The following is a 20439-nucleotide window of genomic DNA, read 5'->3' as shown; positions in this document are numbered from 1 at the left end:
CATGTAACAAAGCTGGAGTGGTTTGCCTGACCATAGTTCACCCTCTAAAACTGGTTGCAGTAATCCGTATTACTTCTCAGCTCTTTCTAGCATGGTGGTTTCAAAATACAGTGCTTTGTCTGTTGGCTGTGCTATTCTGGGATCAAGGTAAGGACAGCAAGATGCCTAGTGCCAGTAAAATTATGGAAAATTGTATCTCTTGCTGTGCCATGCATATGGGACTAGTGTTTGTACATGAACAGCAACACAAGTAAGATAATTAAATATGGCAAAATAAATACACAGCTTCTAAAAAGCTAAATTAACAGAAAACTACCTAAATTCTGAACATTTCACAACTTCATCTTTGAGTCATCCTGTGCAGCATAGACAAACTGAATGTTTAGGAAAAATATTAAAATCTTTAGTGGAACATTATAATATTTGTTCACACCATGAGCTGTCAACAATCATACATAATTTAAGATTGCAACCATTAACAATTTAACCATGTTTTTCTCTGCTAGAGGCACTGAGTTTTCTGATGTGTCTCTGATGAGATTACAGTTGGTCCTAGCAGCATCTTATAAATAAACCATCCTTCCCCTGCACAGAGTAAAAATTCAGAGTTCACAGAGTATATCCCTAAATTATAAGCACTGGTCTGCCCTATTGTCATAGCATAAGTATGTGATCCAAGTTTGTTAATTAATGAAATATTATTAAAATACAAAGAACATTGAATGCCCTTTGTCATGTTGCCATATAATAGCACGTTAAAATATGAAAAAACTATGCCAGAATGTTCTTAAAATTTAACATTATTTTTAGTCCTTTTTCCACAATCTGACATTTCTGAGGAATTTACTTCAATTCAAATTCACAATGTTGTTAGGTATTAAAAGAGTGAATGCTTCCAAATGTCAAGAATTTTTATGCAAGAAAACATTAAATTTATGTGAAACAAAACAGAAACCATAGGGGTATTTCACCAAAGAGAGAGAATTATTACATTTATATAATTCACAAGTCAAAGAATCAAACAAAAACATAACTAAGGACAAGACACCCTGCCACCAGACACTTGTGGCATTCCGGATGTACAGTGCTTGTCTTGAACAATCCAAGAGATAAGTGATGGACTTTGGCACTCAGGATATCTGTTGTTTTGTGGCATCTGAGAGTTGAATGACATCTGCTGATGGACTAAAGAGATGTCTCAGCAACCCACCCAACCCCCTCCTGCAAGGAGTACCTGAGAACTAGGGAGTTTAGTGTGGGACATGCTGAGACCGAAGACAAAGGAGTTCTACAGCTGGCGCTGGGAGCAGAATATCCAGTGATAACCAGGCCTTGATATGGAAACCACCGACTTTGCAGGACAAGACAAGGAGCGCCAGTCTCAAGTTACTTCCTAGGACCAAAACTCCACCAAGGAACTAATCCTGTGGTGCCAGTTGACTCAGCCTCCTCCTTTGTAATGGCTGATCTCATCAATTAGCCAAACACAGACTACATAGCCCCTGGCATCATACCTGCCCCTGCTATCACAGAGAAGATCTGAAGGGTTTTTCCTTACTCAGAGAAAAAAGTGGGGGTGCAGTGGGCAAGAACTGTATAAAAATCTGGGACTCTATGGGTGCAACGGAAGCACTTCTCCAACAGGAACTACTTCCCCACCGACGACATCCAGGACATCGCAGGACCGTGGGTGGTAACTATATTCTCTCTTGCCGTCCTCTATCTCTCTGCTTGCTCCTCTCTTTTCTGTCTCTGTTTTCCTCCCTGTCCTATCCGCTCTAGGGACTTTTGTTGTGCTACTGCAATAAAAGTTTGTTGTGTGCATGACATCTGACCTCGTTTGTGTCTTAATTTCACCATTTTTCACCTTTATAAAAAATTGCCACGTATCTGAATATCGGATTGTGACAACACTTGTAAGGTTTTGGTTTGTTTTGGTTTGTTTTGGTTTTTGGTTTTTTCCCCATTCTGTATTGAAAGAATACATTACAAAAAAAGGACTTCCTTTTGAGTATTTTTCTTTTTTCACTTATTGAACAAAACTGAATTCTACAATGTGATCTGCTCTAAAAATTGTCTTTAAATTGGTACAAAAGTGAACCATTTTCTCTTTGCTTTATTTTTTTTTCTTCATTAAAATATTTTGTTCTCGTATGCAATCTGTCGGTTGGAGGTTAGTCAAAATAATAGATTAAAAGGCATCAAAATTCAATTAAATCTATACTTATTAAATTATATTTAGATTTTCAAATGCGAACGGCACTATTGTGATGATTAAATAGAGAAATCTGAAAAAATCAAGAAAGTTGCCAATCCTGAGTGATCTTGTGATTGGACACTAATAGAAATGGAGAAATCAATATTACAAAAAAGAATGAAGCTTCAGTCTCACATGTGGCGGTATATTTGTGATTGCTGTATTTGTTCATTACATGTTCTTTTTAAAAAGTGTTCTAATAATAAGCTTTGAAGTTTTGCTATGTAACGAGACCATTCACTTATGCAAAAATGAATGTAAAACAGGTAAATATGAGTTCATGGATTCCAGCTATGAAATGTGATGTGACAGAGATACTATTTTAAGATTTACCTGCATCTTTCTCTGTACCATATACTAAAATAATGAATTTTCTAGCGTAAAATCTGAAAAATTGCTGAAATTATTTTGCAAAAAGCCTCACAGTTTCTCGGATTCTGTACCAGTTGTTGTCTAACTGCTGAGGTATCAAAACCACCGGAATACACAGTATCACTATGAAAATTACCTACATTATCTACAGGACATACTACAGCTTTATGTACATTAGGTCAGTTCATCAGAAAGTAATTCAGTTTCTCTTTAAGCAATTCCAGGATGTAAAACCTAGGCCACTTTCAAAGTATGTTAATCAGAAAATTGTGTCTGAGAATTATTTTCTGAAATCGCTACAGAATGCAATACAGTAGACAACACAGAGACATGGACTGACATGTACCCTTTTTGTTAAAAAAACTTAGCAAGTACTCCACTCAGCCAGACTGTAGGACAACCCAGCTCAACCACCTAATATTAAAAAGAAAGTATGACCCAACATCTCTTAGGTGGATGCTGCAGCCAGAAGTTAATAAAATTCATCATAGTTGAAGAGCCAGAAATTGTTCTCTCTTATGCTGCCTTGTTGAAATTCTTTGAGTTTTCATGGGTCAGAGAACAAGACTATGCTTGTATATCCCAGGAGCTAATATAAGTTCTCTCTTACCCAGACAATAAGCAATATAACTTTATGTTGCTAAATAAGAGGGAGACTAGGACTGATCTCTGGCCTCAAGTAGCACAGATAGTCTTGTGACCCCAGGGTTTTGGACTGGTCTCTTTTCTTTCACGTGCATCTCAGTGGCCCAAAGAGTCAGGAAGCAAGCGAAAAACTCTGCAGTGTTGTAATCACAGCACTCAAGCTCATTCCCTAATCCTCTCTTACTTGGTAGTATAACTATGCCCTCAGAAAAAATATTAGTCTCAGAAACATTTTAAAAAGAGTTTCATTAAATGTCCAGCAGAGTAAATCTTTTTAATCATGTCAGACTCTCCAGCTCCTAAGCTACATATATGTTTTATCTCTCTGACAAATGTAATAATTATTAAAAAAAACAACAAAAAAACCCCAACAAACGACTTGATAGGAGGGTTTGAATGCAGGTAGATCAGAGCATTCTTCTGAGAAACTGAAGATGGAAGTCCCAGTCACCTAAAGGAGAAGCAATACCTTATACTGGTTATATGGCAACCATAACTGAGTCCTCCAACACTTAGCTTACACATTTAATCTTTCTCTAGTTTATGCCTGATGAGTTGGTGATCACATCTGAGTAGACATGTTGTTATGGATGAAATATTCGGACATGGTAATAACTAAGCAACGATTCAATATCTATTAATTTAAATATTTCTTTTTAGGAGGACTTAATCATGACAAATATAAGGATTAAGCAGTGATTCATTAGTATATTTTATTATTTGAAAATTCACTTTATTACAGATTCAAGAATGATAAGATTCACACTAACTTACTGCAAGGTATCCAAAACTAAAATATGTATGCACATAAACACAAAATATACAAACACAGACAGACAAACATTTGAGCCAAGTGAAATACAGGCACCCACTCTCAGGAAGGCATATATATATATTCAAACACATAGAGAGGGAAAGAGGAAGATGGAAGGGGCTAGCCTGTAGTTAAAATGTCCCTTTTCAAGTAAAAAGAAAATACAATCTTTCAGCATTCCTTGTTGGGCAATAATTGAGACTTCAGGAAGATGAATATGCTCTGACCTTACTTCAGTTTTATCAGCAGACAATTCTCAAGGATTTTGTGCCTGACAAGTGTCCTAGCCCAGGAGAGATTTCTGATCACAGCCTGCTGCAATCCAGGAGAGCTCAAAGGGTTTTGTTTAGAATGGCTATTTATAGGGTCCAGGGGAATTTACTTTTGTCAGGTACTTTTCCTTTTCAGCCCAAGTCTGACAGTGAAATGTTCTACTATTTATCTTCCAGTTGCATATGCCCAGAACTTGCCAGATTCTGGAGTTCTGGTATCATCTCCTTTTGCGCCATGACCCTGGTACAGATGTTTTAAGTGTCTGATCATCCCCACCTCTCAAATTGATCAAAGGGAGAGCAGGAGCTAGGTATGTCAAGGGGGTGCCTCAATGCTCCAATCTACTTCTTACAATCTAGATATAATTGTCAGCCCCAAAGAATAGGGGGAGCAAGGACTAGGTGCATCAAGGAAATGTCACAATGCTCTGGTACATTGCTTTTCACAATCTATGCCTGACTTCCCTAAAGTTGCTCTGTGGCCTATGGGGAATCACACCAAATACTGAGTAGCTCAAGACTGGGAGGAGGTTGCCCTAACATATATTTATATCTGAGTTTTGTTGTAGCCCTGCTTGATAAAAATAGAACTGACACTTCATACTTCTTTCTTGAAATTTTCCATTGGTAAAGTGATGTGTCCTGTTATGTAAGTAGAAAATTCCTATTTTTTATAATTAAGGATACACTTCTGGGTCAAAATATATTTTAGATTTCCACAGTTTTGTGGCCCTCATTCATTCAGGAAACACTGAATTCCTAAATACAGTAGTCTCAGAATCCCGATAGCTAAATTTTCTGTCAGTTGCAATGTCCAAAACTGTTAAGAATATTATTTTATTGCCTTTAGCTAGAGCAGACAGAAGATGATTTAATAATGTTTTTTCAGTGTGTCCACTGATGCTTTGATTGATTTTTTCTTATGGTTTCTCAAACTAATAAAATTCCCTTTGCACTGGACACTGAAATAAATTCTATTATTCTCCCTTTCCCCTCTGCAGAACACACTGTTAATTATCAGGAGAACTAAACTGAAGAACATTATGTGGCAACTGACGACTGACCCGTTTTGTGTTAATCAATTTAGAATAAATTGTAATGAACACTTCATCCCCAATTTGTGTTAATTGATTCAGAATAAATCATAAGACTCACTTGATGCCCAAAGGCATGATTTAACAATAAGGAAATATCCAAAGAAATGCTGGTTTAGGGGCCATACACATGGGCTGACAGACATGGCTTTGCATCAGTGAAATCTAGACCCTGTAATCCTATAGAAAAATTACAATGGATTTGAATACTAGAGAAGCACAAAGAATTTCAAAACAGAAGAGTTATTCTTCATTTAAATCTGCCCCGGCTATGCCTTCACATATGTTTTAACTAATCAAGCTTCTTTATAGTCTTCCTCTAGTTAATGTTTTCTGATTTAACCAAGCTACAATTAAGATATGAAGAAGTTATTTTCCTATGATAAACTAAACTCAGCATATCACAAGCAGCATAGAGTATATTCCACAGAAAGTTTTTCTCTCACTTTTTATCTTGTTTAATGATTTTCAGGGTGGTGTTTTTATGTTTGGTTTCTGTTATTGCAGGATCTTCTGTACTTTGCTGAATAACTAGAGGTATTTAATAAACTTGTTAATGTCTCCTAAGTAAATGTAATTAGTGTGAACATATTGTGAACAAACATTACAAAATTAAGTAGTTATGTTGAGCTGGATGTCTTCATATCTTAATTATCCTGGAATATCTCTTCCAGAAGATTGTTGTGTTTTGTAAACGTAAATAGGAATGCTTTCGATATGGAAGAGTTCAATACAGTTACATTTTAATACTAGCAATATCCATTATTTCAGTAATATGTTTTGCAGTCAGACCTCAGATATATAAGACATTTTTCTAGTTCCAAAAGATCAATATTTCCAATGCTTCCCTTTTATTTAGCACCATGATAGGGAGAGTAAGGACACAAGGCATTTCTAAGACTGGGCACCATCTAAACATATTTTATGGAAATCCATAAACCATAGGTCTTTGGGCCTGGCTATCCAGCCAGTTTTTTACCCAGCAAAGCATATGCTAGCACAAGCCCTGAGCAGCCAGTTTCTCCAGGAGAATGCTGTAGGAAACTTTTGAAGGCTTTACTAAGGTTCAGGTAGACAACAGCCACAACCTTTCCATTATCCACTATGTTGGTCACCTTGTCATAGAAGGCCATCAGGCTGGTAAGCAGGACCTGCTTTTCTTACTCCCATGATGACTGGTCCTAGTGGCCTGATTTTTCTGTTTATGCTGTGTACTGGCATTAGCAGCAATCTGCTCCATAACTTTCCTCAGCATCAAAGTCAGGCTGACAGACCTGTAGTTTCCCAGATCCTCCTTCTGGCCCTTCTTGTAGATGGACAAGATATCCGAGGTAAATTAAAGAATTGGAAGTGGTATCACACACTAATGAAACCTGCCAACTCTTCTTCTAGTTACTTTGGGCAAGTGTATATCTTTAATCAGAGCATGGCTTTAAGTGTGTATTTCCATAAGACAGTATTTAACCACTAGGACTCCATTTGGTTTTGGAGATAGGCCTATACTTTCTTTATTTACTCCAATATTGTAATCAGAAAGAGCTCAAGATCCTAGGTAAAAAGGGCTTATCCCTTTTAGTCATTCTATTTCCCTTGTGTTCTTTTCTTGATTAGCTTTGGTAGCTAGCCTCCACAAAAAAACCCACATCTTAGAAAATTCTGTCTTATCATGGAGACAGCTTGCATGCTTACCTGTGAATTCACATGTTACTTAAAAGGTAAGTATTACAACATCTGCTTGTGAGGATTTGTATCAGGATCTTCTTAGAGTTATCTTCTGGCCCAGCTTCAAGTGTAGGAGCAGTCATTCCCTTGTACTAACTTCATACTCTACCACCTAGTATTTAGGGCTTTCTTCTGCAAGATATGTGAATTTGACTCCCTGAGATGGTAAATACACTCACATTTCACTTTGTCTGATTGTTTTAAATACTCTTTTAATCACCAATACAAATCATACAATGAATCATACCTGCACATTGCTCAGTTCTTTCAAAGGATTATACTTTCAGGTGTCTTGCTTTTGGAACAGAACAAAAGGGCTTGTATTCTGATGCTGCACTAGTTTGGATTTCAGACATTCCGTGAACACCATTTAGTCTGAGCTGGCTGAGCTGTGTCTCACTTTACATAAAATCTGGAGTATGGGGAACAGGCACCAGACGTCCATGGGCTTTTTTTTCTTCACACTGTCCTTTGTATCTGAATTTTCTAAATTTTTATAGGGACTTCTAGCTCTTCTTGGACTGTAAGTCTTGTAAAAACATTTTCTCCTTCTGGTACAGTGTACAACTTGCTTCAAGCTGTGACAGAAATAAAAACAGAGAATTGCTTTTAGCAGCATGTTGCCACTTCTGAACCCTCAAGTGTGGCTTTGTGTAGATTCATCTATACTAAAATGCAGAAAATATTAAGAAGGTAGGTTTACCTTTTTTTATCATTTTATTTATCTACTTGAATAAGATTTAATTTACTCTAGCAGTTCAGGTAATGCTGAAGACAGAAACAATGAGTGCTTTAAGAAAATTGTTTAACAACTGTCTGAATGATAAGCAGAATTCTAAAATTGTGTTGTCCAGGATCTGGATTTTTTTGAGTCAGATTAAGCAGCTGCAACTTTAAATAAAGATTTGACAAATATTTAGAAGTTTTAATTCTTTTCCAATCAATAATTCCTTTCTAAAAATATATATTTATCTGTTTAAATGCAGAATTTATTTTCTTTCCCTTATGTGCTGAATCTCTGCGTTTTCCTTATTGTGCCAACTTTTTGCCAATGAAGACATTTATACAATATTCATATCTAATGATAAAATAAGTGACAGAATGTTAACCAGGTAAAGCTAGAGAACTTGACCCAGTGTGCATAATTTTTAAAACAGAAGCTTAAATATTTGGAGCTGAGTTGCCAAGTATTTTTAGCTGAGCAATTTAATGTTCTTTGGAGTTGTTATTCTACAAATAATTAGTTTCTGCACTTAAAAGAAAATAGTTTTCTTCTGTCAAACACGGTGTTCCTGCAACGTCTGATAGTATTGGCATTATTAATTACGTATCGTTCTGCCACACTTGTAATTCACCTGTATATCCAGTAGGCCTCTCTTGTACTTGCCCAAATCAATAATTAATCAAGACTGTGCCATTTTCAATAAAGTTCTTTTGCTTTTTCAATCACAAAACAGTAAAGTTATGGGAAGTTTTATTCTATGGTGTATTCCTCAAAAGGACACAAAAGAAAACGTTCAGTTTCTTTTGACAGAAGTGTTTTCTATCACTGCTTTAGTACTCTGCAGCCATAGTTTTCTACTAGGTCCAGAATTAAAGATTCCTTTACAGATAAGACTATAATTTGAGTGAAAGCATTCTAACAATTACTTTCTGAGTAACAAAACTTGTTTTGTTTGGTTGGTTGGCTTTTCTGTTTGGTTTGTTTGTCTTTAAATGCTGAGTACTCAATGCTACTTACATTTCAACTGGAATAGATTTCCCAGAGAGTTTGTAGATTAATAACTTGTGGAGATTTTCAGACCTCAGCTATGCATGGCTCTAAGCAACCTAACTGAACTTTTAAGTTTGTCTGGCTTCGACCAGGAGGTTGGACTAGATGACCTCACAATATGTATTTGAGGCCAAATTAATGGTATTATTCTACTATATTACAATACTCTGAGGATTTATTATTTTAACATAATAATTTTATTAAAAATACATAATTATATCAGAACTCACAAAATAACTTTCATTCTTAATATTAACTATTAAGGTAATAGTTGAAGAAAATTAACTTACTTTTTCCTCAGACTTAGTAAAAAAAAAGCAAATCCAAAGCCCTTATGCTTATAACTTATTTAATCTTCTAATATCGAACATGTGTCCCTAAGTACTTTTTCCAGTCTGTTTCTGTGCTATGTTTCTATTAGTAACATTTCTGAAGCTATAAATTTGGAACTTAAACTTAGGCAGATAAAGTCTTCCTCTATAAATCTTTGAAGACATATTTAATTTTATAAACTACACTATGATGGGCATTTTTTACTCAGGAAAAAATAATCTGTCTTACTGTTAGGTACCTAAATGTGAGCTAATCACTCTGATTTCCTGATATATCACTTCAACACAGACTTCTATGTAGAAAGGTGGTAGCAAGCTTCAGCTACCTTTTTCATCTATGGTATGAAATATATACTTCCAGAGGTAATTTATGTTACTCTAAAGATAGATTTTAAGATTTTTCTCTCTGGAGGTACATATATCTTGCCATAGATTATGAATAGAGCTTAAACTTCTATATGCTTATATTGATTTTGGTTAGGATACATTTTTCATAGTACCTTGTATGGTACTGTGTTCTGGATTTGTGATTAAAACAGTGTTGATAAGGTAGGGATGTTTTAGTTACTACTGAGCAGCGCTTATACAGCATCAAGGACATTTCTACTCATCAGATTTACTTGCTAGTGAGTAGGCTGGAGGTACACAAGAAGCTGGGAGGGGACATAACTAGGAAAACTGACCACAACTGACTGAAAAGATATCCCATACCATGTGACAGTTTGCTTAGAGATGAAAGCTGGAAGGTGAAGGTCAGTGAGGGCTACCATTGCTTAGTAGTAGTGAACAACTGTTTTCTTTTGCATCACTTATTTTGCCTTGGTTTTATTTTCCTTTTATCTATCTGTCTATCTATCTGTCTTTCTGTCTGTCTATCTATCTATCTATCTATCTATCTATCTATCTATCTATCTATTTTTTATTCTCTAACTGTCTTTACCTCATCCCATGAGTTTTGTCCTTCTATTTCTATCCCCATCCCACTGCAGAGGAGAGAAATAGCAATTAGCTGGTGGCTGAGGTTAAACTATGAAAATATTGGATGTGCAGGATGAAGACAGTATTTATTCCATAGATTTGTAAAATTAATCTTTGGTTCAACAAGGGCGAGTGTAGGGTCCTGCACCTGGGGAGGAATAATATCAGGCGCCAATATCGGTTAGAGGTGGAGCTGCTAGAAAAAGCAGTTCTGAGGAGACGCATGTGGGAGTTCTGGTAGGTAGTAAATTATCCCTGTGCCAGCAATGTGCCCTTGCCACCAAGAGGGCCAATGTAATCCTGGAGTGCATAAGGAAGAGTAGTTGAGTCAGTCAAGCCAGTAGGTCAAGAGAGGTCATTCTCCTCCTCTTACTCTGCACTGGTGACACCACATCTGGAATACAGCATCCAGTTTTGGCTCCCCAGTTCAAGAGAGACAGGAAACTACTAGAGAGAATCCAGTGGAGGGCAACAAAAATGATAAGGGGATTGGAGCATCTCTCTTATGAGGAAAGGCAGAGAGAGCTGGGACTCTTTAGCCTGGAGAAGAGAAGGCTGAGGGGAGACCTCTTAATGCATATAAGTATCTAAAGGGTGGGTGCAAGGAGGCTGGAGCCAGACTCTTTTCAGTAGTTCCCAGTGACTCAACAAGAGGCAATGAACACAAGATGGAATTCAAGAAGTTCGATTTAAATGAGAAGGAACTTCTTTATTATGAGGGTAACAAAGCACTGGAAGAGGGTCTCCTGGGAGGCTATATATTCCTCTTCTCTTGAGATAACAGCACCTGCCTGGATGCAGTCCTGTGTATTGTGCTCTAGATGATCCTGCTTTAGTGGGAGAGTTGTATTAGATGTGTGCCTGGGTTAAAATAGTAGAAGTTAAAGTAAGATGGAACGGTTTATGTTGAAATGGTCAGCTTAAAGACTTGAACAATGAGAAACTTATGTTTGGGTGATAAAAGCAGATTATTCTAGCTGTATCTAGCATTTGAGAGTCTGCCCCTTTTGAAACCAAAAACATGTTAGTTGCATTCATATAGCACCATAAATAAATTACTTTCTTTCAGTTTCTTGAGCAGTTCAAAGCTGTATAGCATTAGGAGGTCTTCTTTAGTCTTTGAACTTTTTTGAAAGCTATTTTACACTGTCACTATCTTTTTCTGTCAAAAGTGTCAAGTTAGATTAAAAATTAAATAACATGTTTCCTTAGATGTATGGCATTTGCTGTTATTAAATGGGAACAACTTGAACTTGTTATAGGCCAGCAAGAACTTTATCTGAGTGTTATAAAAAATTAAAATTTACAGAATATTTGTTACAATCTTTTCAGCCTTCAAGTTCATTTTATTAATTGAAATTAAAAATCAAGGAATCCAGAAATTCAGTAAAAGTAAGAAACGATACATATCTGTAGCTGAAGTTTTGAAAGAGAACAAATTGCTTAACCATGTGAGGTCACCAGTTATGTATCTGTATTTGATTAAATGCTAGATTAGCTCGTGGTAGTGAACTACCTGAGCAAACATTTTATTCTAAATTACTTCACTATTGAAGTTCTCTTACAGTTGTCTTATTAGCAGAAAGAGAGACATGAATAAGAGCTTAAAATTTTCATTTTCCGGTCAGCAGCTAAAAACAACATGGAAATTACATAGAGCTACTTGTTTTAAAATGTTATAAAATGTGTTTTAGCAGACAAACTAAGAGCACACTTCTATATTGCTGTGTCTTTTCATGGACTGGACTTTAAATTTCTTGGCGGGTGTTAAAAATGAAAATTATGTAGGTTAAACATAGGATTTTATTCCATTTTAGACTAATGAAGGGAAAAGTCATTTATTGCATAAACAACTTATTTCCAGTCTTCTTTTTGTCTCAGTAGTAGACAATTTGTCACAGTTTAACACAGCACCAGCAATTGAATGAGTGACAATAATGCTTTCTCTGCATTTGCATCCATTTTTAAAAAGGGTTGAAACCCTGGAAACTACCAACCTGTCAGACTAACCTTTGTGCATGGGAAGATCATGAAATAGATCCTCCTAGAATCTACTCTAAGGCACAAGGAGGACAAGGAGATGATTAGAGAAAGTCAGCATGGTTTCACCCAGGGCAAGTCCTGCCTGACCTTGAGGCCTTCTATGGTGGAGTGACTACACCAGTGGACAAGGGAAGAGCTACAGATATCATATATCTGGACTTCTGGAAGGCATTTTACATTATTTCCCACAACCTCCTTCTCTCTACATTGAAGAAATATGGATTTGATGGGTAGACTGTTCATTGAATGAGGAATTAGTTGGATGGTCACATCCAGAGGGTAGTGGTAAATATCTCAATGTCCAGATGGAGATCAGTGACAAGTGGTGTCCCTCAGGGGTCCATATTGGACCTGTACTGTTTCATATCTTGATTAGTCACACAGACAATGGGATTGAGGGCAGAATCAGCAAGTTTGCAGATGACACCAAGCTGAATTGGTGAAGTTGGTGAGCCTGAGGGATGGGATGCCACCCAGAGAGAAACTTGGACAAACTTGAGAAATGGCCTTACGGGAACTTCATTAGCTTCAACAAGGTAAAGTGCAAGGCCTTCTACCTGGCTTGGGGCAATTCCTAGTATTTATATAGGTTGGGGGGTTGAAGGGATTGAGAGCAATCCTGCAGAGAAGAATTTGAGGGCACTGGCAAATGAAAACCCGGACATGACCCACCAGTATGTGCTCACAGCTGAGAAGGCTGCTCTGGTGAGACCCTATCTAGAATACTGTGTCTATCTCTGGAGTCCTCGACACAAGAAAAGGGAAAAGATTTCAGGGAGACCTTATTGCAGCCTTTCAGTACTTAAAAGGGGCTTGCAAGAGAGATGAGGACAGACATCTTTAAGCAGGGCTTATAACAATAGAACAAAGGGTAATGTTTTTATACTAAGATAAGGTAGATTTAGACTACATATTAGGAAGACATCATTTACAATAATGATGGTGACACACTGGAAGATGTAGCCCAGAGAAGTGGTATAAACTTCAACCCTGGAAGTGTTCAGGTCTAGGCTAGAAAAAACTGGCAACCTGATCCCTGCTCACTGCAGGCAGTTTGGACTAGATGACTGCTAAAGGTCACTCTGACCCAAAACTATTCTATAATTCTATGATTCACTGATTTTTGACATTCTCCTTTAAGTGACCTAATGTTTTTAGATGAATATGACCTCCAAAAATCTAGTTCTTAAGCATCAAACTCTGTATTTCTTTAAGAAATATGAAGAAAGTAATTTGAGAACTGATTTCCATTCTGAATTCAGATATGAAGTCAGTGTCATCTTGCAGAATTATGAGAGTTCCCTGTTTAATGCATAAACTAGTATGGCTCCAGATTATTAAACAGCACAATAGGAAGAAATAATAATACCCAGATTTCATTGCTGAAAAGACAAAGGACAGTGTGGTATGCTAAATCTTGTCACCAGATCAGAATAACAGAGAGATTACAGGTCTAATCACATGCATGCAAAAAGCTAGAACACCTGAGGCAAGTTCAGTCAAAAAAACCACAAAGATAAGTCAAACACGTTAGCTGTTGACAGTTGTCCTTGAGTTGTTAATAGTAACTCTTACTATTCATTATATGTGATTGATCATTTAGGTCACAATAGTTTATGAACCCTCTTTTAAATTAATAGAACAATTCAAATTGAAGAAACAAAACCAAAGAATAATGAATAGTAAATAAAGTCCAAACCTTGGTTTGAAATTCATCATGTGGTTAAAATCCCTCCTCAATCTGACATAAACAATTTAATGAAGGTCACAGAGAAAGCCTGTGAAAAAATTTTCACTCTTCAGCTAAAAGCCGTTTTGCATTTTATAAAACTGCATGTTACAAACTGAGAACTGTGGTATGAGATCTTTGTGCATAATATACATATGTATATATAATAGGGTTGGGTTTTTTTTGTTTCGTTTTGTTTTGTTTTGTTTTCTGGAGCTTGCTAAGCCTACTGTGTAAAACGCATGAAATGAAATACCACAAACTAAAGATTACAACAGGAATTCCACGTTTTAATCGTCAAGTCTTTTTTGTTGGAGTACATGTTATTTACTATATCATTCAAAATTAATTACATACAAAAAATAAGGGAAAAACCTAATTAGAATGACATGTATCTGTAATTTTTTTTTACTATTGAAATTATTAGTTCGCTAACGGAAATAAAATTGTTAAATTTCAGCTGAGCAAGCTGATGAAATGTACAAAACATAGTTGTTCTGCTTTTTGCTTTGTACTGGCTCAAACCCATTAGGCCTAAAAGATTAATAATTTCCACTTATTCTACACTATCTAACATTGTCATTGAAGGCTGTATTTATTTGTATAATCTTTGTTTTTGTTATATAGGAATTTTCTGCTTCATATTAGGATGGAAAATTCTTTGAAAACATTGAAATAACAGCTTGTATAATGATTGTATTTTGTATAAAAAGCCCCAAACAAACAAACAAAAAAAAAATCAGCAAAAATGCCCAGAATTTTCAGAAGCCCATAGACTTTAATTGTAGAAAAATTGGTGACATTTAATGTACAAGTCCCATGCCATCAGATAAAATCAGAATAAAAGTTTCTAAACCATGATACGTGGTGACTATTAAGTTGTGAGGGACACGAAGCTTGCTTTTGAAGTGTCTTACCTATTGCACCAAAAAATGGAGATATCATCCATGCTGGGCCTTTCATCACATCTTTAAATCTCTTATTCTCAATGAGGCCAGGGACCCAAGCAGAAGAGCTAAGAATATTATTGCTAATTTATAGATTGAAAGAATGCAATATAGGGGATGAACTGGCTGACTAGAATCCGCTACTCTGAACAGTTACAGAAATAATAACCTATCTTTTATGCAAAAAAAAAAATAATCTTCTACGTGGATTAACTATTTGTTTGACGAATGCAGACTTATATTTAATCTTTTGTTGTATATTCATAGAATCATAGAATCATAGAAAGGCCCTTAAAGATCATCAGGATCCAACCTTCCTGCTATGATCAGGGACACCTCATGCAAGCACCTCTTTTAAAATTTAAAATAACAAAAAACACCACAGACTAAAAAGCAAGTAAAAATTCAGTCTAATATACTGACTAATGCTACATTTATAATTTCAGCATCAGTTTATATGATATTTTAATTGTTAATAAGGCACATAATTATTATTGTGACCTTATATCCTAATTTACTAAGAATACACAAAAAAGGTAGCCAGCTGTCTTTGACTATCTTTAAGAACTATGTGTATTAAACTTTAGTGTACTTGCTTTCAAAGTTGCATATACCACTCAAAAAGCTTTTGGGGGTGTGAGAATAAAGAGGATAGTACAAATTATGATTGCATTTTGTCAGTTAAGTGGTAATCTAAATCTAGGTGATATTATTTATTTATAATTATTTAATTTTTAACTACTTCCAAGTTCAGTATCTAAAATAAAGTTTGTGAAAATTATTTCATTATTTTAAAAGTCTTATTTTTCCCCCTAAAATCAGTATTGAATGTGTGACATAATTGGCTTCAATTAAAATAAAAAAAATAATTCCTCTAGGCAGATGTCTTAGTTTAGAAAAAACAGAGACAGAATGGATTAATTTTTTTCCATCTGTAATGGACAGTCCCACATCCTTTTCCAGTATATACATCGATTATGAGTATTTTCTTTACTTTTGTGTTTCTGTTTGTACCTTAAATAATGCAGTGAAAATGGTCACTTTTAAAAATTAGTGTACAGCAGCTGTTCCTATTTCTATTCAATATGCTGTCCTAAAAGTTAATATTGTTTTTTCATGCAGTGTACTCTTGTACAGAATTTAATCACTGCTATTAAAATCCTTTCTTTTAACTCTGCTTTGGTTCAGATTAGATTAAAAAAGGACAAGGAGTTTTCTCATAAGTAAAAGAAGACAGACTGTCTTGCTGTTTAAAGACATACTTGGGCTTCCATTAATTCTATTTGTTTAAAATATAAATAATTAATAAAGAGAATACAGTAATTGTTTACCTCTTTTATATGGTAATTTTCTTGTCCTTCAGCTCTCTCCCTTGTTTTTTTTAAATGTGTACACAAAACTCTAGAGAAAAGGAAGTTAATAACCAAAAAATAAGAAAACTAAGATACAAAGAAATCATTAAGTGGGAAATCAATGGATTTAGTTCAGCATCACTATAGAAACTTTTGCCCCCTCCCATAGATCCTCTGTTTTTATTCTTAAAAAAAAATCTAACATGCATTGAAAAAACTTTTTTTTTTTTTTTATTTCCCTATGTAGTACCACCAAACTGCACAGCTTCTCAGCTGAACAAATAAGAATAACATATACAACTTTGTGTACATAATTTTTGAGCCATAGATTGGGATAATTGCATCTCTTGCTCATATTATTTTAAGTTATCATTTACTCAATATTTTTCTCTTATTTTGGAGGTTATATATGCTTCTGAAATTTATGTATTTGAATGAATTTAATTAATTTTAAAATTTCTAAAAATCAAGCTGTGGAAAATTGTGCACATCTGCCTTTGTAGTCAAGATGCACCTCTGTAATCTTCTTTGTGTAGCTCTGTCTTTGTATTTCACTCTTCGCTTACAGACCTGGTTAAGAAATGTCATGACCGTCACTGCCAAAAGCTCTAAATTAAACGGCTCAAACAAAACAAGATGGCATATATTCTTTTGTCCCTTCAAGAATCACCACAACTACTGTAAAGTCAGAATAGCTAATGTAGTTTATGAAGGAGTGTGGTAGAAATGAAAGACAGGACAATATATCACAGCAATTTAATTAAATAGGCTATTTTCCCAGGATGGCTGTTAACTCTTAATGTGAAGAAATAAGAGTGTTCAGGGAGGTACAAGATGCTGTTTGGAGTTAGATGTCTTGCTGGTTCTTTTTAGCTGATACTGCAGCGTAACAGCAAATAAGCACAACTGTACATGTATTAAATACAAGACGGAAAAGAAAGTCACACTGTGAAATAAATAAAATACTGGCTGTATTTCCTGGGGACAGAACATCTCTTTTTTTATTATTTTCTGTGATTTCTCTTCCACTTTTCTCTCTCTCCTTTTTTTTTTTTCTTTTTTTCTTTTTTTCCCTTGAGGAATGCCATTTGTCACTGGTGTCCATTTGGAGACTGAGCCATTGACCACTGAAATCTGTGGGAGTGTCGAACTGAAACATTCCTGTCAATGCAGAGAGGGGAAAAGCCAGTATTAAGTTAAATGGAACTGATTTTTGCCTATAGTAAAAACAAAACAGGCTATATACATGGGAGTAGGTTCAAGCAGAGATGCTTACATCTTCATAATTTGATAAAACCAATTAGCTATGAAGAGACACAACCAAAGAAGCTAATGTTTGTAAGTTATTCTGAAAAATTAAAAGACCACTTCAAAGTAGTCTTCTCATAGACATTATTTTGATGCTGTTGTATAATACTGAAATGGTTATAGCCGCTTTATAGTTGGGGATATTCAAACTAATAGCACCTACCTTGTAAAATACGATTGGTGTGCCTACTATGAATGTTGTTTTTCACTCAGCATTATTATTGCTACCTACTTTGGACTGAAAAATTTATAAATAACTGTAATTTGGATGCCAGTTCCACACAGTCTGATTTAAATTAAAATAAAATATAAATCTAATATTTTGGCAGAACACTAATGAAAAGTCACATTTCTGTCATCTTGACTTTACTCAGTTGTGAATTGAGAAGTAGATAATGGAAGAAACTAGAGCTATTAGAACAAGATTTATATTATCTTAGTCCTTTTATGCTAATATATAAGTAACTAAAAATATCTAAACACTCAAGAAATTATATCCACTCCACAAGTGAAGTTCCTGAAAATGTCATTAAGGTAGTTGTTTGTTGTTTTTTTTTTCATTACTGACATGACATTCAACAATGCATTACTGATTTAAAATAGAACTTAAAAAATGTTTTAACAAACATCCAGTAGTAATTGAATTACAAAACTTTAAAAAATTATTCTTGCAGAGATATTTTCAACTACTATTATTTAAAATATTCAGTAACATTAGTATTTGAAGAAATGAAAGAATAAGGAGTATGCTACCTGAAACTAAAGATAGAATTCACAAAAAAATCTTTTCTATTAGAAATTAGGACATGATTCTAAACAATTTTTTTCTTATCCTCTTGTTATTAAGGTTTTGAAATGCTTTTTGGAGACTGTGTATTTATAGGACAGAAGGATATTTGAAAATTTTCAGTTGAAATTTACTGAATGTATATTATCAACTCCAAAAATTACATTGTTGTCCTAAACAATTGTACGTGCTTCAGGGTTTTTTTATCTGTGAATGTGTATCAAACAATTAACAAACTCAATACATTAAATAGGGATAATTAAATCATCATTAATTCATATTTGCAAAAAAGTTCGTATCAGGCTAAAACTTGACACCAAATGTTTTATCAGTTTGCCCTTGTAATGTAAAACTGCCCAATGTGAGGGAATCTACCATTTCCTTTGGGAGACTATTCCAGTGTTTGATTGTCCTCAAGGTGAAAAATTTACCTCTTGTATCCAGTTAGAATGTCCTCAGGAGCAACTAGTGCCTATTGCCCCTTGTCTTTTCCATGTGACTCCTCGTAAATATGAAGTCTCTGTCTTCTTGGTAGCCACCCTTTAAGTACTGGAATATGGTAATAAGATATCCCCAAAGCCTTCTTCTCTCAAGACTGAATAAACAACAGTTTTTCCAGACTCTCCTCATACGGCAGATCCTCCAGTGCTCTGGTCATCCTTGTGGCCCCTCTCTGGACCCTCTCCAGCCTGTCTTCATCTTTTTGTATAGTGGGTACCAAAACTGAACACAATACTGCAGGTGTGGTCTGACAAACACTGAGTAGAGCAGTACAACATCTTTACCTCTGCTGGTGATTCCCTTGTTGATGCAGCCCAGCATCCTGTTGGTTTTCTTTGCCACTGCAGCACAGTGTTCACTCATGTTGAGCCTGTTATTCACTGAGATCCTGAGGTCCCTTTCCACAGGTCTGCTCTCCAGACAGGTGAATCCCAGTTTGAGATCCTGGGTTATGTGATCCCAGGTGCAAGATCTTACATTTCTCCCTGTTGAATCTTGTAGGTAGCTGGGATGGTTGAACTGACACTTGTCTGGGTAATTTATGTGGAAAAGAGAACATCTTAACAGGCCAAGAGTAACATAACCACACTGGAATACAAGGTTTTATTAAGCTTTTCTTGATGTCCTTGCTGATGCCTTAATTGGATGTTTCAAGTTAAACCTAACAACCTAGTTTCAATGGCTAGATTTATGTAAAAATGATTATCAGATGGAAGCAGAAAGGAAGAAGTGAAAAGTAATTAAAATGGGAAAATATAAATGAGGACAAAATGAAATATAGAAAATTCTAAAGAAGTTACATAAAGAGGAATGGAAAAATAAAGACTGCATACAGTTAAATGAAATTTTTCCCACAACAAAATGAGTAGAGATTTTACGTGCTTCTACTGGGACAATATTATTCCAGGGCATGGAAAGATGGCTTTGCTGTGCGTTCTTCTTCTACTATGAGGAATAGATTTCCATTTCTGCCTGCATGCTAATCTGTATGTATATTTGTGTGTGTCACACAAGCACATTCACTGTTGAAAATTTTATTTTATACAAAAAGAACCATATGAAGACCACAATAAGCTGTTCGTAAATATAAGCTGGTTCTAATATTGCAAATTAGAATAAATAGCTTGTATAACTTGTGACATACAATTTCAGTAGGATGATACTCCCTTATTCTTCTATTAATAAGTGTCATTGCTTTAATCAAGATACATTAACCTACAGTAACCTCTAACATCAAATTACCTTACAGAGCAAATTTTTCTCTCATTCTGGAATTATGGTGGAGTTGTAAAATTACTGCAGAACAATTTGTGACTTAGATGTGTGTAAAGAGATACTTGTATAGAAATAAACGACTTCGAAGGCAGGAAGGCAGGAAGGAAGGCAGGAAGGCAGGAAGGCAGGCAGGAAGGCAGGAAGGCAGGCAGGAAGGCAGGCAGGAAGGCGGGAAGGCAGGCAGGAAGGCGGGAAGGAAGGCAGGAAGGCGGGAAGGCGGGAGGGAAGGCGGGAAGG

Source organism: Chaetura pelagica, unplaced genomic scaffold (assembly GCF_000747805.2).
Source record: "Chaetura pelagica isolate M959 unplaced genomic scaffold, ChaPel_1.0 scaffold29, whole genome shotgun sequence".
Classification (NCBI taxonomy): domain Eukaryota; kingdom Metazoa; phylum Chordata; class Aves; order Apodiformes; family Apodidae; genus Chaetura; species Chaetura pelagica.
This window is presented reverse-complemented; position numbering follows the sequence as displayed.